General features: G+C 38.6%; 1 protein-coding gene across 7 annotated transcripts in view; it reads left to right on the plus strand.

Annotated features, from left to right (window-relative positions):
* The window catches only part of ZNF148 (zinc finger protein 148), a 142,218-nt gene that overhangs the window by 17,209 nt on the left and 106,757 nt on the right, over nt 1-18,252 (plus strand). For 6 of the 7 annotated variants that reach the window (XM_043875412.1, XM_043875411.1, XM_043875408.1 and 3 more), the window contains one exon: nt 17,005-17,085. The gene's annotated coding sequence lies outside the window, so the exon portion shown is untranslated. Of the gene's footprint in view, nt 1-17,004; nt 17,168-18,252 lie in introns of all 7 variants that reach the window. The other variant, XM_043875410.1, reaches the window with a different exon arrangement.

Raw genomic sequence — 18,252 nt, forward strand, 5'->3', positions numbered from 1 at the left:
TTAAATGTTTTTTAGCAAAAAGAATAAAATCACTAACTGGAATACACTACTGTTAAAATTTTGTTAACTGTTTATTATGAAAAATTTAAAAAGATAAAAAAATGCAGCATTCTTATGAACTGCTGTATACCAGACTAGCCTCAACAGTTAGCCATTAATGGACAGTCTTAATTTCATCTGTGCTTATGTGCCCTGTCTCTCAACTCACATGATTTTTAAAAACATGTTAATTTGAAATAATTACAAACTCATAGGAAGTTGCAAATAGTGGAGTCCTATGTATCCTTTACCCAGCTTCTCCCCAGTGGTGACATGTTATAAAGGACTAGTAAGACATCGAAGTTAGGAAATTGACATTGGTATTAATACATTACTGTTACAGAAATTGCCAAACTTAATCAGTTCTCAGCATTTAAAAAAATTCAGTTATTTTGGATAATTGCTTTACAATATTGTATTGGTTTCTGCCATACATCAGCATGAATCAGCCGTAGATACACATATGTCCCCTCCCTCCTGAGCCTCCCTCCCACCCCGTGTCCCCCTCTTGGTTGTCACAGAGCACCAGGTTGAACTCCCTGTGTTATATAGCAAATTCCCACTGGCTGTCTTATCTCACCATTGTTTAATCTTGATTTGTTTGTGGATTTATAGTTCTTTGTGATTTTCTCCTATATATAACTTCATGAAGCTATCACAACAGTGAAGTTACAGAACTTTTCCGTTACCACAAAGAAAATCCCTCTTGCTACCCTTTATATTGGCATCCTACCCCAAAACCCCTCCCTGTCCCCTGGTGACCTGTCTTCTATCTCTGTAGTTTTGTCATGTCAAGAGTGGTTTCTAATGATTTATTAATGCGTTGTTTAACCGTTGATCTGTTGAAGGACTTTTGGTATAGTCAGTGTTTTGCTATTAATGATAAAGTGATTAAGTACATTCATGTACAGGTTTTTTTTTTAAGACTGAGGCATGCAGAATATTAGTTCCCTGACCAGGGAGTAAGCCTTTGCCCCCTGCACTGGGAGCATGGAGTCTTAACTGCTGGACCACTGAGGAAGTCCTTATATATAGGATTTTATTTGCATACAGTAATCTGAGATAAATGCCCAAGAGTGAGCTTCCTGGGTTGAATTGGAAAGCATGTGGCTCAGTGATTAAAGAATTTGCCTGCAATGCAGGAGACACAGGAGATGATGGTTCAATCCCTGGGTTGGGTGCCCAGGAGAAGAAGTGGCAACATTCCAGTATTTGCCTGGGAAATCCCATGGACTGAGCTACATGGGATCCCATGGTGGGTTATAGCCCATGGGATTGCAAAGAGTCGGACACAACTGACTGAGCATGCATACACTTGGATGCACACATGTTTAGTTTTATAAGAAATTTCCAAACTGTTTTTCAGTGTGGTATACCATATTACATGTTACATTCCTGTCAGCAATGTATGAGACATTTTCTGCATCCTTGTCAGCATTCGTTAGTATTGTTATTTTTTATTTTAGCTGTTTTAATGGGTGTATAGTGATATTTTACTGTAGATTTAATTTGCATTCCCTAATGGATAATGATATTAAACATATTTGTATGTACTTATTTGTTGTCTGTTCATATCTTTTGCTCATTTTTTAATCTCTTTTTTTTTACATTTTTGAGCTTCAAGAGTTCTTTGTATATTCCAAATATAAGACCTTTGTCAGATATATGGTTTGCAGAGATTTCTACTTCTTGAGAGGTCTTTCACAGGTCACATTTTCAGGGGAGAAAAAAATTTATTGAAGTATAGTTGTGTTACAATGTTGTGTTAATTTCTGCTGTATCGCAAAGTGGCTCAGTTATATACTCTTTTTCATGTTCTTTTCCATTATGGTTTTTCATAGGATATTGAATATCCCTGTGCTAGACAGTAGGACTTTATCTTGTTTATCCTTTCTATATATACTGGTTGTTAGTAGCTCAGTCATGTCCAACTCTTTGTGATCCCATGTAGCTGGCCAGGCTTCTCTGTCCATGAGTTTTGCAGGCAAGAATACTGGAGCGGGTAGCCATTTCCTTCTCCAGGGGACCTTCCTGACCCTGGATTGTACCCGAGTCTCCCAGATTGCGGGCAGCTTCTTTACTATCTGGAGCCGCCAGGGAAGCCCATACGCTGGCTTGCGTCTGCTAATCCAGAGCTCCTACTCCATCACTCGCCCACCTTCAGTCTCCCCTTGGCACCCGCAAGTCTGTTCTCTGCGTCTGTGAGTGGGTCTGTTTCTGCTAAGTAGATCTGTTCATTTGTGTTGTATTTTAGATCCCACATATAAGTGATATTATGTGGTATTTGTCTTTCTCTCTCTGACTTAATACAATAATCTCTAGGTTCATCCATGTTACTGTAGTTGGTGTTATTTCATTCCTTTTTTATGACTGAGTAGTATTCCATTGTGTAACTATGGACTTCCCTGGTAGCTCAGCTGGTAAAGAATCCGCCAGCAATTCAGAAGGCCTGGGTTCGATCCCTGGGTTGGGAAGATTGACTGGAGATTCACTCCAGTATTCTGGCCTGAAGAATTCCATGGGCTGTTTAGTCCATGGAGTGGCAAAGAATTGGACACGACTTGGTGACTTTCACTTTCACTTTTCATCCATGTTAATGCAGATGGTGTTATTTCACTTTTTTAATGGCCAAGTAGTATTCCATTGTGTGTCTATACCACATCTTCTTTATCCATTCATCGGTTGATGGACATTTAAATTGCTTCGATGTCTTGGCTGTTGTATGTAGTGCTGCTATGAACATAAGGGTGCATGTAATCTTTTCAAATTATAATTTTATCTGGATACATACTCAGAGGTGGTATTGTTGGATCATATGGCGACTCTGTTTTTAATTCTTTGAGGAAGCTCCATACTGTTTTGTTGAGGTTTGTTTTATGGCCCAGGATATAAATGAATATTCCATGGATGTTTGAAAAGAAATTCTGCTGTTGTTGGGTGGACTGTTCTATGTATATCAAGCTGACCCTGTTGGTTAGTTGTGTTATTAATATAGCCTGTCTGATGAAAAACGGACAAACAAACCATACTAGCTTTTCCATTCTTTTTACTTTCAATATATGTTACTGAATTTCTTGTTAGTAGCATATAGTGGGCCATTTCAGAAATACATTCTTCCAGTCTTTATTGATTTGTCTGTTTAGACCATCAACATTTAAGGTAATTACTGATAGATATTAACACTTAAATCTGCCTTTTTATTATTATTTTGTTATTTTTCCCTGGCTTTTTGTTTGTTTCTCTTTTCTTTCCATCCTGCAGATTACTAAAACATTTTTTAAGATTCTTTCATAAATTGTAAAATATTTATTTATAGTTTTGAGTCTGTTTTGGTATAGATTTTGTAGTGGCTGTTGTAGTTATTACTAGTGTATATGTGACTTACAGCAGTCTCCTGGTATCAGCATTTTACTGCTTCAATTGTTGTGTGGAAACTTCACTTCTCATTTCCCTTTTTTTACCATCTTGATGTAATGATGTAATTGTTGTAAGTATCAGTATAAATTTTGTTTCCGTCATTAAGTATGATCTAGAAAACTAAGATGCAGCCGAAGATGGAGAAGCTCTATATGATCAGCAAAAACAAGACCTGGAGCTGACTGTGGCTCAGATCATCAACTTCTTATTGCAAAATTCAGGCTCAAATTGAAGAAAGTAGGGAAAGCCACTAGGCCATTCAGTTATGACCTCGATCAAATCCCTTATGATTATACGTGCAGTGGAGGTGACAAATAGATTCAAGGGACTAGATCTGGTAGACAGAGTGCCTGATGGAAGTTTCTAACATTGTAAAGGAGGTGGTGACCAAAACCATCTGCAAGAAGAAATGCAAGAAGGCAAAGTGGTTGTCTTGAGCAGGCCTTACAAATAGCTGAGAGAAGAAGAGAAATGAAAGGTAAAGGAGAAAGGGAAAGATATACGCAACTGAATGCTGAATTCCTGAGAATAGCAAGGAGAGATAAGACAGCCTTCTTAAGTGAACAATGCAGAGAAATAGAGGAAAACAATAGAATGGAAAAGACTAGAGATCTCTTTTAAGAATGTTGGCGATACTGTGGGATCATTTCATGCAAAAAGATAAGGATAATAAAGGACAAAAATGGCAAGGACCTAACAGAAACAGAAGAGATTAAGAAAAGATGACAAGAATACACAGAAGAAGTGTGCAAAAAGCTTAATGACCCAGAAAACCATGATGATATGGTCACTCACCTAAGAGTCCTGGAGTGTGAAGTCAAGTGGTCCTTAGGAAGCATTACTGTAAGCAAAACTAGTGGAGATGATGAAATTCCAGCTGAACTATTTCAGATCCTAAAAGATAATGCTGTTAAAATGTTGCACTCAATATGTCAGCAAATTTGGAAAACTCAGCAGTGGCCAGAGGACTGGAAAGGGTCAGTTTACATTCCAATCGCGAAGGACTGTGCTAAAGAATGTTCAAATTACTGTACAGTTGCACTCATTTTACATGCTAGCAAGATTATGCACAAAACCCTTCAAGCTAGGCTTCAGCAGTACACAAGCCAAGAACTTCCAGATGTACAAGCTGGATTTAGAAAAGGCAGAGGAACCAGAGATCGAATTGCTAACATCCTCTGGATCATAGAAAAAGCAAACAAATTCCAAAAAAAACCATCTATTTCTGTCTCACTGACTATGTTAAAACCTTTGATTGCATGGATTACAACAAACTGTGGAATATTTTTAAAGAGATTGAAATATCAGACCACCTTACCTGTCTCCTTAGAAACCTGAATGCAGGACAGGAAGCAACAGTTAGAACTGGACATGGAACAGTTGACAGGTTCAGTATTGAGAAAGGAGTGCATCAAGGCAGTGTATTGTCACCTTGCTCATTTAACTTACATGCAAAGTAGATCATATGAAATGCTGGACTGGATGACTTACAAGCTGAAGTCAAGATTGCTGGGACAAATATAAAAAACCTCAGATATGCAGATGATACCACTTTAATGGCAGAAAGTGAAGAGGAACTAAAGAGCCTTTTGATGAAAGTGAAAGAGGAGAGTGAAAAAGATGGGTTAAACTCAACACTCAAAAAATGAAGATCATGGCATCTGGTCCCATCACTTCATGGAAAATAGATAGGGAAAAAGTGGAAACATTTTTCTTGGGCTCCAAAATCAGTATGGATGGTGACTGCAGCCATGAAATTGAAAGATGCTTGCTCCTTGGAAGAATAGCCATGACAAACCTAGACAGTGTATTAAAAAGCAGAGATACCACTTTACTGACAAAGGTCCATGTAGTCAAAGCTATGGTTTTTCCAGTAGTAGTGTATGAATGGCAAGTTGGACCATAAAGAAGGCTGAGAGCCAGAGAATTGATGCTTTTGAACTGTGGTGTTGGAGAAGACTTGAGTCCCGTGGACTGCAAGGAGATCAAACCAGTCTATCCTAAAGAAAATCAATGCTGAATATTCATTGGAAGGATTGATGCTGAAGCTGAAGCTCCAATATTTTGGCCTCCTTATGTGAAAAGCAGACTCACTGGAAAAACCCCTACTGCTGGGAAAGATTGAGGGAGGGAGGAGAAAGGTGTGACAGAAGATGAGATGGTTGGATGGCATCACTGACTCAATGGACTTGAGTTTGAGCAAACTCTGGGAGATATTGAAGGACAGGGAAGCTTGGTGTGCTGCATGCAGTTCATGGGGTTGCAGAGAGGACATGACTTAGTGACTGAACAACAACAGAAAATTAATGATGGAAAAGATAATGTGTTGTGTGTACCTGTATTTCTGTTTTTCTTGTTCAGAAAATTTTCTTCAGCCAGGGTTTGGGTTGCTAGTGACAGATTCTTTTAGTTTTTCTTCTCTTGAAAATGCATTAAAATTTTTTCCATTTATTCCTTGCTGTGGTCTGAATGAATTTCTCTGAAATGTAAATGTTGAAATCCTAATGCTCAGCATAATATTATTGGGAATTAGGTCCTTTGGGATATTTTTAGGTCATGGGGGAGAGCCCATGAGTGGGATTAGGGCTGTTGGAAAAGAGGCCCCCAAGAGAGCTCACTTGCCCCTTTTTTGCCATGTAATAATACAGTGAGAAGTCTGTGACCTGGAAGAGGACCCTCACCTTAACCATGTTGGCACCCTAATCTTTGGATTTCCAGGCCCAGAACTGTGTATTGTCACCCTGCTTATTTAACGTATATGCAGAGCACATCAAGAGAAACGTTGGGCTGGAAGAAGCACAAGCTGGAATCAAGATTGCTGGGAGAAATATCAATAACCTCAGATACGCAGATAACACCACCCTTATGGCAGAAAGTGAAGAGGAACTAAAAGGCCTCTTGATGAAAGTGAAAGAGGAGAGTGAAAAAGTTGGCTTAAAGCTCAACATTCAGAAAACTAAGATCATGGCATCTGGTCCCATCACTTCATGGCAGATAGATGGGGAAATAGTGGAAACATTGGCTGACTTTATTTTTCTGGGGCCCAAAATCACTGCAGATGGTGATTGCAGCCATGAAATTAAAAGACGCTTACTCCTTGGAAGGAAAGTTATGACCAACCTAGACAGCATATTAAAAAGTAGAGACATTACTTTGCCAACAAAGGTCCAATCTGGTCAAGGCTGTGGTTTTTCCAGTGGTCATGTATGGATGTGAGAGTTGGACTATAAAGAAAGCTGAGTGCCGAAGAATTGATGCTTTTGAACTGTGGTGTTGGAGAAGACTCTTGAGAGTCCCTTGGACAGCAAGGAGATCCAACCAGTCCATCCTAAAGGAGATGAGTCCTGGGTGTTCATTGGAAGGACCGATGTTGAAACTGAAACTCCAATACTTTGGCCACCTGATGCGAAGAGCTAACTCATTTGAAAAGACCCTGATGCTGGGAAAGATTGAGGGCAGGAGGAGAGGGGATGACAGAGGATGAGATGGTTGGATGGTCTCATCGACTAGATGGACATGGGTTTGGACGGACTCTGGGAGTTGGTGATGGACAGGGAGCCCTGGCTTGCTGCGGTTCATGGGATTGCAAAGAGTCGGACACGACTGAGCAACTGAACTGAACTGAACATCCCACTTAGATTTAGTGTACAGGTCATCGCCTGCTTTTATAGGCTTTGGTTTTAATGGCAGTTTAATTTTCAGAGCCTTTGTGGTTGGCTTGGTTTATCTGATGCTGTCTGGACTCCCACTGGTCCTTGCTCATTTTACCTTAGAGAATAGAAGACATTTCCTCTTATCAGGTTTCTGGGTGTCTCCAGATGGGAGAGGATTGTGGTAGGGTCCTCCTGCTTGTATCCACCCCAAACCCCTAGTTCTTCCCTGACCTTGTATTTCTGGGTACATTTTGAGTTTGGCCCAACTGAGTTGTTTGTGCTGGCTGGGTTCGTAAGTTTTGACCACTTGGCTCTGCATCTCAAGGTGGAAAAAAAGAGTTTCAGATCATACAGGGAAGGAAGAGTTGCTTCTTCTGGCTGGTCTTTGTTGTTGGCTGAGCTTCCAGTTGCCCTCAGTTACTTGATATTGCAGAGACTCCTGTTTAGTTTGGGGGAGGAGTATGATTATCTGGTCTACTTTCTGTTGCTGAATTGGTGGTTGGGAAATGCCAGTCTGGGTTGCTTTCTTCTACTGGATGTGGGGATGTAAAGCACCATGATGCCTTTTTTGTTTATCTGGTCCTAGACTCCCAAACTGGTTAGCTGCCTTCTTTCCAGTTCTCATAGTTTTCTTTTGGTTGTCTCTTTCTGTTATTCCCATGGTTTATAGTTGTGCTTAGTGTGGAGGGGTAGGGAAAAAGAGAGCTATGCCATCTAGACTGGAAGTTCAAATTCCTTACTTTTTGTGAACATGCATCATCTCCACCCAGCAGGTTATTTCAACTTTGAAAATAATGGTTTATGGCCATGTGCTTTGTGAACTTTTGAGCACAGTATAGATGTTTGCTTCAATTATAAACCATGATATTGGACCCTAAAGAAATTTTTGGAACACCAGTAATAATCAGTTCAAGAGGGTGCCAGAATAGATGCTTGCTATTTTACTAGGCATGCATCACGTAAACAAATTTTGTGATATAGTTAATTAAAATGAAACTGTGAATTCTGGGTAAAGATGTGTTAGGATTATTTGTATTTAAAGTATTTAATAATTTCAGTACTAGATTGTTGTTGTTCAGTCACTAAGTAGTGTCCGACTTTTTGTGATCCCATGAACTGCTTCATGCCAGGCTTCCCTGTACTTCACTGTCTCCCTGAGTTTGCTCAAACTCATCTTCATTGAGTTAGTGATGCCATCCAACCATCTCATCTTCTGTCATCCCCCTTCTCCTCTTGCTCTCAAAATCTTTCCCAGCATCAGGATCTTTTCCAGTGAGTCGGCTCTTCGCATCAGGTGGCCACAGTATTGGATCTTCAGTTTGAGCCACAGTCCTTCCAATATTCAGAGTTGATTTCCTTTAGGATTGACTGGTTTGATCTCCTTGCTGTCCAAGGGACTCTCAAGAGTCTTCTCCAGCACCATAGATCGAAAGCATCAGTAATACATACAGGTTTTTTTTTAAAAACAATACTGAAAATGTTGTATTATGCAGACAGGTTAATCTGTTTCTAATTCATTAGTTGAAAAGGAAAGATAAGATAAAAGGTCCTGCTTTTTACATTCCATGGTTTTCTAATTGAGAATAAATTGGCCCAAAATAACAAAATGTCCATTCTCTGTTAGTAGAAGAAGCCAGTGTTTCTAAAGGATGAATTAACTTGTGAAATATACTACTGCTGTTTATTCATTTGGCCACCCTACTCAGCATGTGGGATCTTCGTTCCCTACCATATATTGAACCCATGGTACCTGCAGTAGAAGCATGGAGTCTTAACTACTGGACTACTAGGGAATTCCCAACTATCACTGCTCTTTTAAAAAATCTCACTAACATATGGAAACAGTGGCTGACTTTATTTTAGGGGGCTCCAAAATCACTGCAGATGGTGATTACAGCCATGAAATTAAAAGACGCTTACTCCTTGGAAGGAAAGTTATGACCAACCTAGACAGCATTTTAAAAAGCAGAGACATTACTTTGCCAACAAAGGTCCATCTGGTCAAGGCTGTGGTTTTTCCAGTGGTCATGTATGGATGTGAGAGTTGGACTATAAAGAAAGCTGAGTGCCGAAGAATTGATGCTTTTGAACTGTGGTGTTGGAGAAGACTCTTGAGAGTCCCTTGGACTGCAAGGAGATCCAACCTATCCAGCCCATCCTAAAGGAGATGAGTCCTGGGTGTTCATTGGAAGGACTGATGCTGAAGCTGAAACTCCAATACTTTGGCCACCTGATGCAAAGAGCTGACTCGTTTGAAAAGACCCTGATGCTGGGAAAGATTGAGGGCAGGAGGAGAAGGGGATGACAGAGGATGAGATGGTTGGATGGCATCACCAACTCAATGGACATGAGTTTGGGTGAACTCTGGGAGTTGGTGATGGACAGGGAGGCCTGGCATCCTGTGGTTCATGGGGTCGCAAGGAGATGGACACGATTGAGCGACTGAACTGAAACTGAACATGCTTTGTGAATTGTGTCGTTACTGTAGTTATAGAGAAATAATTGGGCTCCATTGCAGCCACTTGTTGAGGTATTCTCAGATTGACCTTAATGGCAGAGCTTAGATTTTTAATCAGGTTAGAAATCATTTCTTTTATGTGTGAGCACACCTCTACATTGGGTCTAGTGTCTTATTGAATTCTAGACGTATGTTCTAGACAGAGGAGATCTAGTATTGAATAAGATAAAATTATCAACAGATGAACTGGCTTTTTAATGGACCATTTATGTTTTTAAATGAAAATATTTATATTTCATATTTGAAGTAATAATTCTAGTTCCCTCGTGTTACTTTTGGGTTTTAATAGTATTTTAACATTTTTATTAATAAAGAATTGACACTTTAAATAGCTGAACTTACTTTCAAATGGGTATTTCTGTAATCTCTTCTAAATTATTAGTGTCTCCTAAATTATTAGAGTGTAATAATTTTTATAAAAATCAGGTGAACTTAATTTTTTGTTTCTTTACATGGTAACCATTATTGAAGCAGAAGAGATTAAGAAGAGGTGGCAAGAATACACAGAGGAACTATAAAAAAAGGTCTTGAATGAAGTCACTCAGTCGTGTCCAACTCTTTGCGACCCCATGGACTGTAGCCTACAATGTTCCTCTGTCCATGGGATTTTCCAGGCAAGAGTACTGGAGTGGGTTGCCATTTCCTTCTCCAGAGGATCTTCCCAATCCAGGGATCGAACCTGAGTTTCCTGCTTTGTAGGCAGACGCTTTACCGTCTGAGCCACCAGGGAAGGTCTTAGTGACCTGGAAAACCACGATGGTATGGTCACTGACCTAGACCCAGACATCCTGGAGTGTGAAGTCAAGTGGGCCTTAGGAAGGATTACTGCAAACAAAGCTAGCGGAGGTGATGGAATTCCAGATGAACTATTTAAAAATCCTAATAGATAATGCTGTTAATGTGCTGCACTCAGTATGTCATCAAATTTGGAAAACTTGGCAGTGGCCTCAGAAAAAGATCAGTTTTCATTCCAGTCCCGAAGAAGGACAATGCTAAAGAATGTTCAAACTACTATACAGTTGACCTCCTTTAACATGCTAGCAATGTTATTCAGCTAGTAATGCTGAAAATCCTTCAAACTAGGTAGGTTTCAGCAGTATGTGAACTGAGAACTTCCAAATGTACAAGCTAGATTTAGAAAAGGCAGAGGAATCAGAGATCAAATTGGCAACATCTGTTGCATCATAGAAAAGGCAAGGGAATTTGAGAAAAACATCTACTTTGCTTCATTTACTATGCTAAAGCCTTTGGTTTTGTGGATCACAACAAACTGTGGAAAATTCTTAAAGATATTGAAATATCAGACCACCTTACCTGTCTCCTGGGAAACCTGTATGCAGGACAAGAAGCAACGGTTAGAACTGGACATGGGAAAACGGACTGGTTCATAGTTGAGAAAGGAGTTCATTATGGCTGTATATTGTCACCCTCCTTATTTAACTTATATGCAGAGTACATTATGCGAAATGCCGGGCTGGCTGAATCTCAAACTAGAATCAAAATTGCCGGGAGAATCAACAACCACAAATTTGCAGATGATACCACTGTAATGGCAGAAAGTGAAGAGGAACTAAAGCACCTCTTGATGAGGGTGAAAGAAGAGAGTGAAAAAGCTGGATTAAAACTCAGCGTTCAAAAAATGAAGATCATAGCATCCGGTCCCATCACTTCATGGCAAATAGAAGGGGGAAAAAGTGGAAATAGTGACAGATTTTATTTTCTTGGGTTGCAAAATCACTGTTAATGGTGACTGCAGCCATGAAATTAAAAGATGCTTGCTCCTTGAAAGCTGTAACAAATGTAGACAGTGAATTACAAGCAGAGCCATCTCTTTGCCAACAAAGATCTATATAGTGAAAGCTATGTTTTTTTCCAGTAGTTGTGTATGGATATAAGAGTTGGACCATAAAAAATGGTTGAGTGCTGAAGAATTGATGCTTTCAAATTGTGGTGCTGGAGAAGACTCGTGATGAGTCCGTTGGATAGCAAGGAGATCAAACTACTCAATCCTTAAGGAAGTCAACCTTGAATATTCATTGGAAGGAATGATGCTGAAGCTCCAATGCATTGGCCACCTGATGCAAAAAGCTGATTCATTGAGAAATATCCTGATGCAGGCAAGAGGAGAAGGGGGCGATAGAGGATGAGATGATTTGATGTCATCATCGACGCAATGGACAGGAGTTTGTGCAAACTCTGGAGATAGTGAAAGACAGGGAATCCTGGCGTGATGTAGTCTATGGGGTTGCAAAGAATCGGACATGACTTAGCGACGGAACAACTACTATCATTACTGTAGATAGCATTTTAATTTCAAATTTTATTTTCACTGATCTTATCCTTACTTCAAAGATATTTATTTTTTTTTGACTCCCAGAATATTGTTAAGAGTAACATTAAATATATTTTAATTGGGAATGACCTCTCCTATTGTGCTATGTTAAAGTAAACATTTATTTGGGTGCAGGAGATCTGGTTGAATTCTTTGCCATGATAGTTAAGCATTGTGTAACCATGGGTTCTTAACGTCTTCAACCTCAGTTTCATGATCTTTTTTTTTTTTTTTAATTGAAGGAAAATTTCTTCTCAATGTTGTGTTGGTTTCTGCTGTACACTGCCAATCAGCCATATTTATACATATCTTATCTCCCTTTTGAGCCTGCCTCTCTTCCCTTCTCCCCATTCCATCCCTCAAAGTCATCACAGAATTTGGACGCCAAGCTGGGCTTCCTGTATTATCTAGCAACTTCTCACCAGCTATCCATTTTACACATGGTAGTGTGTGTATGTTAATTCTACTATCTCCATTTGTCCCTCTTTTTTTCTTCCCCCACTGTGTCCACAAGTCTGCTCTCCAAATCTGTGTTTCCATTCCTTCCCTGCAATAGATTCATGAATACTCTTTTCTAGATTACATATTTATCTGTTAATATACGGTATTTGTTTTTCAGTTTCCAACTTACTTTACTTTGTATAACAATTTTTAGGTTCATCTACCTCACTAGAATTGACTCAAATTTTTCTTTTTTATGACTGAGTAATATTCCATTGTGTATATGTACCACATCTTTATCCATTCATCTGCCGATGGGCTTCTAGGCTGCTTCCATATCCTAGCTATTATAAATAGGGCTGCTGTGAACATTGGGGTACACGTGTCTTTTTCAGTTGTGGTCTTCTCAGGGTGTATGCCCAGTAGTGGGAGTTATATGGTAGTTTTATTCCTAAGTTTTAAAGTAATCTCCATACTGTTCTCCATAGTGACTATATCTACTTACATTTCCACTAATGAAACAACTGACAGAAGATTTATTTCCAAAGTATATAAGCAGCTCATACAGCTCAATATCCGAAAAACAAAGAGCCCAGTCAAAAAATAGGCAGAAAACGTAAACACACACTTCTCCAAAGAAGACTTACAGATGGCCAATAAACACATGAAAAGATGCTCAACATCACTAATTATTAGGGAAATGCAAATCAAAACTACAGTGAGGTATCTATCACTTTACACCAGTCAGAATGACCATCATCAAAAATATACAAACAGTACATGCTGGAAAGGATATAGAGAAAAGGGAACCCTCTTGCACTGTTGGTGGGAATGTAAATTGATTCAGTTTCATCATATGTAGAATGGAGACAAACAATAGTCCCATCCCAGGTAATTCTGTGTGTAGGATTTTCTTTCTTAACCAAGTGGATTGGCTACATTGATTGTGACATTTTTAAGATTTTTGGCTTAATTTTTGGTGAAAGTAGAAATGGAAAATCATTATAGAAAGACTTGGTTAGGGTAGTTTCTGGGATAGTAGGTTTGAACTTGGGGGGTTTCCTTTCCTCAGGATAGATCTGGTCATGAAAAGTACACTCTGAGGTCTAGTAAATGAATTTTTCAAAGCAGGTAGTGTAAATTAAAAGAACATATATGTCTACTTTGTTACTGAGTCGAAATTCTAAATGTATTCATAGAAATCTCTTGCCTGAAACAAAGTTTTTTCCTTTTTTTTTAAACACTGTTCAGAAAGTATCATTAAATCATAAAACTAAGAGCTAATGTAAAAGTAGAATTTGACTGAATACTTTCAAATGTGATTTAATTAAAAATGCTAAAGAACTTGAAGCATGTTTCCTCTCAGATTCTTAAAGCCATCATGGTCTGGTGGTGGTAGTAGTGATGAGGACCAGGAGGGGTCAGCACAGTAGATTTTGGAGGGCCTGGTTGTGGTGGTGGTTTAGTTGCTCAGTTGTGTACAACTCTTTGTGACCTATGGATTGTAGCCCACCAGGCTCCCCTTTCCATGGGATTTCCAAGGCAAGAATACTGTTTCCTTCTCCAGGGGATCTTCTGGATCCAGGGATCAAACAGGAGTGTTCTGCATTGCAGGGCAATTCTTTACGCCTGAGCCACAGACCATTATGAAGGCTTTGGTTCTGCCACTTACTAGTTTTGTAACCTTTGGTGAGTTACTTGTAACATTTGGTCAGTTTTTTCTTCTTTAAAATGTAAATAATATTAGCACTCACATCATATGTTTTTTTTTTTTTTTTATTGAGTTAGTATCTGCAGAGATGTAGCAACATTATTGACCAAAGTCCAAAGCAAATACTATTCATTGTATTCTTAAATGTGGAACCAACATTAAAGGATCACTTCTTCTCTTTTGGAAAAGTAACAAAGGGAGAATTAATTGATCCCTGCTTTGATTTTGCTGTGATAAATTGCTTAGACTTAAGTTATAGCACTTAACACTTTGCATTATCATCACTAACATAATCTGTTGTATGTTTGTTTACTGTCCAAGCTAGATTAGGAACTCCTTTGGGAAGAGACCACAGTATTTTAATGCGTGTCTTAGAAATGTTAGGTAGTATTGCATATACATATCAGGTGATCAAAAATGTTGATTCCGTTAATGACAGAAATGTCTTGATTGATGACCTGCTGGTAAATACATTGAAATACCGTGGAAGGGTAGTAGCTAATGGTCCTTGCAAGAAATTTCATTTATTTCTTAATATGTGTTTTGTCTTAATTTGATTATACCTGTGCAAGTGATTATAATCACAGAATAATTAGCCAGCAGAGTCTTAAATCAGAAGAGGTGCTAAGCAGGAATATTCACTCACTCTATAAGTAGGGGAAGTGGTGCCCGGAAAGAGGAAGATCTTACCTGATCATTGGGCTTCCCTTGTGGCTCAGCTGGTAAAGAATCCACCTGCAATGCAGGAGACCTGTGTTTGATCCCTGAGTTGGGAAGATCCCCTGGAGAAGGGAGCGGCTACCCACTCCAGTATTCTGGCCTGGAAATTCCATGGACTGTATAGTCCACGGAATTGCAAAGAGTCGGACATGAGTGAGTGACTTGCACTTTACCTGATCATTAGATGGTTGTCCAAGTAACTTTATACCTTTATTTTTGTATTTACAGGGTCTTAGTTTCCGGCCTGGTAGATTCTTTTCCTAATTCTTAGGGGAGAGGAGTGGCAGGGGAGAAAGAGGGATAGAGACACTTGGAAGGAGAAGTGAAATTGGTAGATGATGCTAAATAATTTAGGTTTCTAGAGACACAGACTCTGTGTGGTCTGTGAGTTAGGGAAAATTGTGCGTTAGGGAAAATTGTGTGTTTCCATGGTAGGAAAGGTTGTGATGGGAAAGACATTCCAAAATTTGTGTTTATAGATTTAGACTTTTAGGTTATATTATTCTGTACATTTGGGGGATGTGTGTATTTGGAAGTGAAACATGTTTCCCTTGCCTTCTTGCTTCACTATTTTTGTTTCTTTCTCTTTTAACATATCTAGTTATAGTTTTTGATGTGTGACAGCTTTAATTTAGGGCTTTCAATGAAAAGTGATGCAGGAAAGTAAGTAGACTTTTTGTGAAAATGTTTTCAACAGTATGTTAGCATTGTCCAGCTGTATATGTTACCATTGTTATATGATGACATAAGTAATAACATCTTGGTTGTTGACTTGATATATCCTATCAACTTTAAAAGACTTCTAATACCAAAGCTTATAATTTGAAGATTTTTTGTTTACTGTATATAGATAGAGTTTACCATGCCTTTTCTGTTCAACTTTATTCCTGTGAGCTATTAGAAATTCTAAAAGTTGAATTTAGTAAAGAATGTACAATGGTGAATAGGAATGTAGTGCAGATATAGTTTTGTTTTACTTTGCCTATTTTTAGTACTGTCTACTACAATAATAACAGTTCTATGGCTTTTATCTTTTTGGTGCTAATGCTATAGAAAGTACATATTTAAAAGTAGTTTTAGGTAATTGAGAGGAATGGCATATATGCTCTTTTAAATGCTTGGGAACAAAACTTTGAGGCAGGCAGTTAAGAGGTTAGTAGAAATAAGTTATTTTAAATAGGTTTTTTTGTTGTTGTTGATGACTAGTTTAGCAACAAAGCTACTGACTGGCTAAGGACTAGAAAATGCTGAAATATCAGAAAGGCTGTGGTAATCCCTTGATGAAATTGTGTTACACACAACTTTGAATTAATATGCTTGGTTGTTTTCTGAAGATTTAAAGTTTAATTGTTCTGCTTTTATGATTATAATTTTATTGATTTGCAAGATATTTATTAAGCCCTAAAAATGTGTTTGAGTTATTACATAAAATGCTTAATTATTTCTGAATAAAGGTTATATTTGGCCTATTCTTTGTTTCTAATAAAATTCCAGGTTTTAGTCCTCATTACCTCCATTTCATATACCAGGAAAGCATATCCCAATTGCAGGAAAAAATTACATATGTCCAGTATCAATGCAGTAGCAACATAGAGTGTTAATTTTCTATATTAGTTGCTAAAAGATTGATTATAGCATTGCATTAAAAAATAATCTGTGGACGATTTTAATGTTATTAAACACCTTTGTCTTGAAAATTTTAAATACTTAAGATTTTTGTAGTTTCAAAAGCAAATATGTTTTTAATATAATTAGACTTTTGAGATGAGGGAAATGTTACTGTGAGATTTCATCAGGAATAGAACTGTTTGAGTAATTGAGAACATCAACATACGGTTTTAGTGAAGTACATTTTGTGTCCTCCTATTTTAAGATATTTATGGTAATTCTAGTTTATTGCCCTGATTTTAAAGAAATCCTAATCCTTAGCTAGAAGTTAAATTTGAAAAAGTCCAATTAATGCTTGGGTCCTTTTTTCATAAAATCATTCAACACTGATGGGTCATTACAGTTGCACTGTTCTAAGTGAACTAATATTATTTAATCCATGGAAAGAATTTTGTCTGATTTAGCACATTTTGATATAACTGTTATAACTATTTTATCTGGCTTTAAGAATGTATCTAATCATGATTTTTTGAGGGGAATAACCTGTATTTTTGTACTTTCATAGGCTAGAGGGAGGAACCAACAGCTTGGAAATTCGACCAAGTGATCTGGCGGGATGGGCATTTTCCTGACCTATTTTGTAGAGGTAATCTAGCGCTGTTTTCTTCACTGTTACCTGTGATTGATGCCTGTATACTTGAACATGAACACGCCTGTCACAGCTGTTGGTTAGTACTCTGCTTTTCCTAGATAATCCCTTTTCTTTTATACTTAAATATTCCTGCAATGCAGGAGACCCCGGTTCGATTCCTGGGTGGGAAAGATCCCTTGGAGAAGGGATAGGCTACCCACTCCAGTATTCTTGGGCTTTCCTGGTGGCTTAGCTGGTAAAGAATCTGCCTGCAATGCGGGATACCTGGGCTCAATTCCTGGGTCAGGAAGATCCCCTGGAAGAGGGCATGGCAACCCACTCCAGTATTCTTGCCTGGAGACTCTCCGTGGACAGAGGAGCCTGGCAGTCTACCGTCCATGGGGTCACAAAGAGTCAGACATGGCTGAGTGACTAAGCACAGCACAGCATTAATATTACATATAGATGGACAGAGGAGCCTGGTAGGCTGCCGTCCATGGGGTCTCGAAGAGTTGGACACGACTGAGCGACTTCACTCTCACTTTTCACTTTCCTGCATTGGAGAAAGAAATGGCAACCCACTCCAGTGTTCTTGCCTGGAGAATCCCAGGGATGGGGGAGCCTGGTGAGCTGCCGTCTATGGGGTCGCACAGAGTCGGACACGACTGAAGTGACTTAGCAGCAGCAGCATGATATGAACATCTATACGTAGGAAATAATTGATATTACTAGTTCTTTTTGATGAAAACCATTATCTTTTCTCACTTAACAAGATTATTTGCATTTCTCTTTTTTAGGCCCCAGGTCCCTTATTTTAGGAAGACCCAAAATCCACTCCTGTCTTGTTGGGCTATGTTGGTACATGTATTAGACCTGTGCTTTTATCTTTCAAAGTGAAAGAAAATTAAACATGAACAGTTTTCAGGGTATTTACCTGTGGCAGATATTCTCATGTCATCATTAATGATCATAACAGTTCTAAGATTCTCATCTTCACCAGACAGTAGCTCAAATCCAGTTCTTGATCTTGGATTTCCAACTCGTGGAACTGTGAAAAGTAAATGCTTATTATTTAAGCCACCTGGTCTTGGATATTTTTGTTTGAGCAAGAAGCCTTTTCTTAATCCATGTGTATCTATGCTATATGCCTGGATGATCACAATGAACATTCCTCTGGCCTTA

Source organism: Cervus elaphus, chromosome 19, assembly GCF_910594005.1.
Source record: "Cervus elaphus chromosome 19, mCerEla1.1, whole genome shotgun sequence".
NCBI lineage: Eukaryota > Metazoa > Chordata > Mammalia > Artiodactyla > Cervidae > Cervus > Cervus elaphus.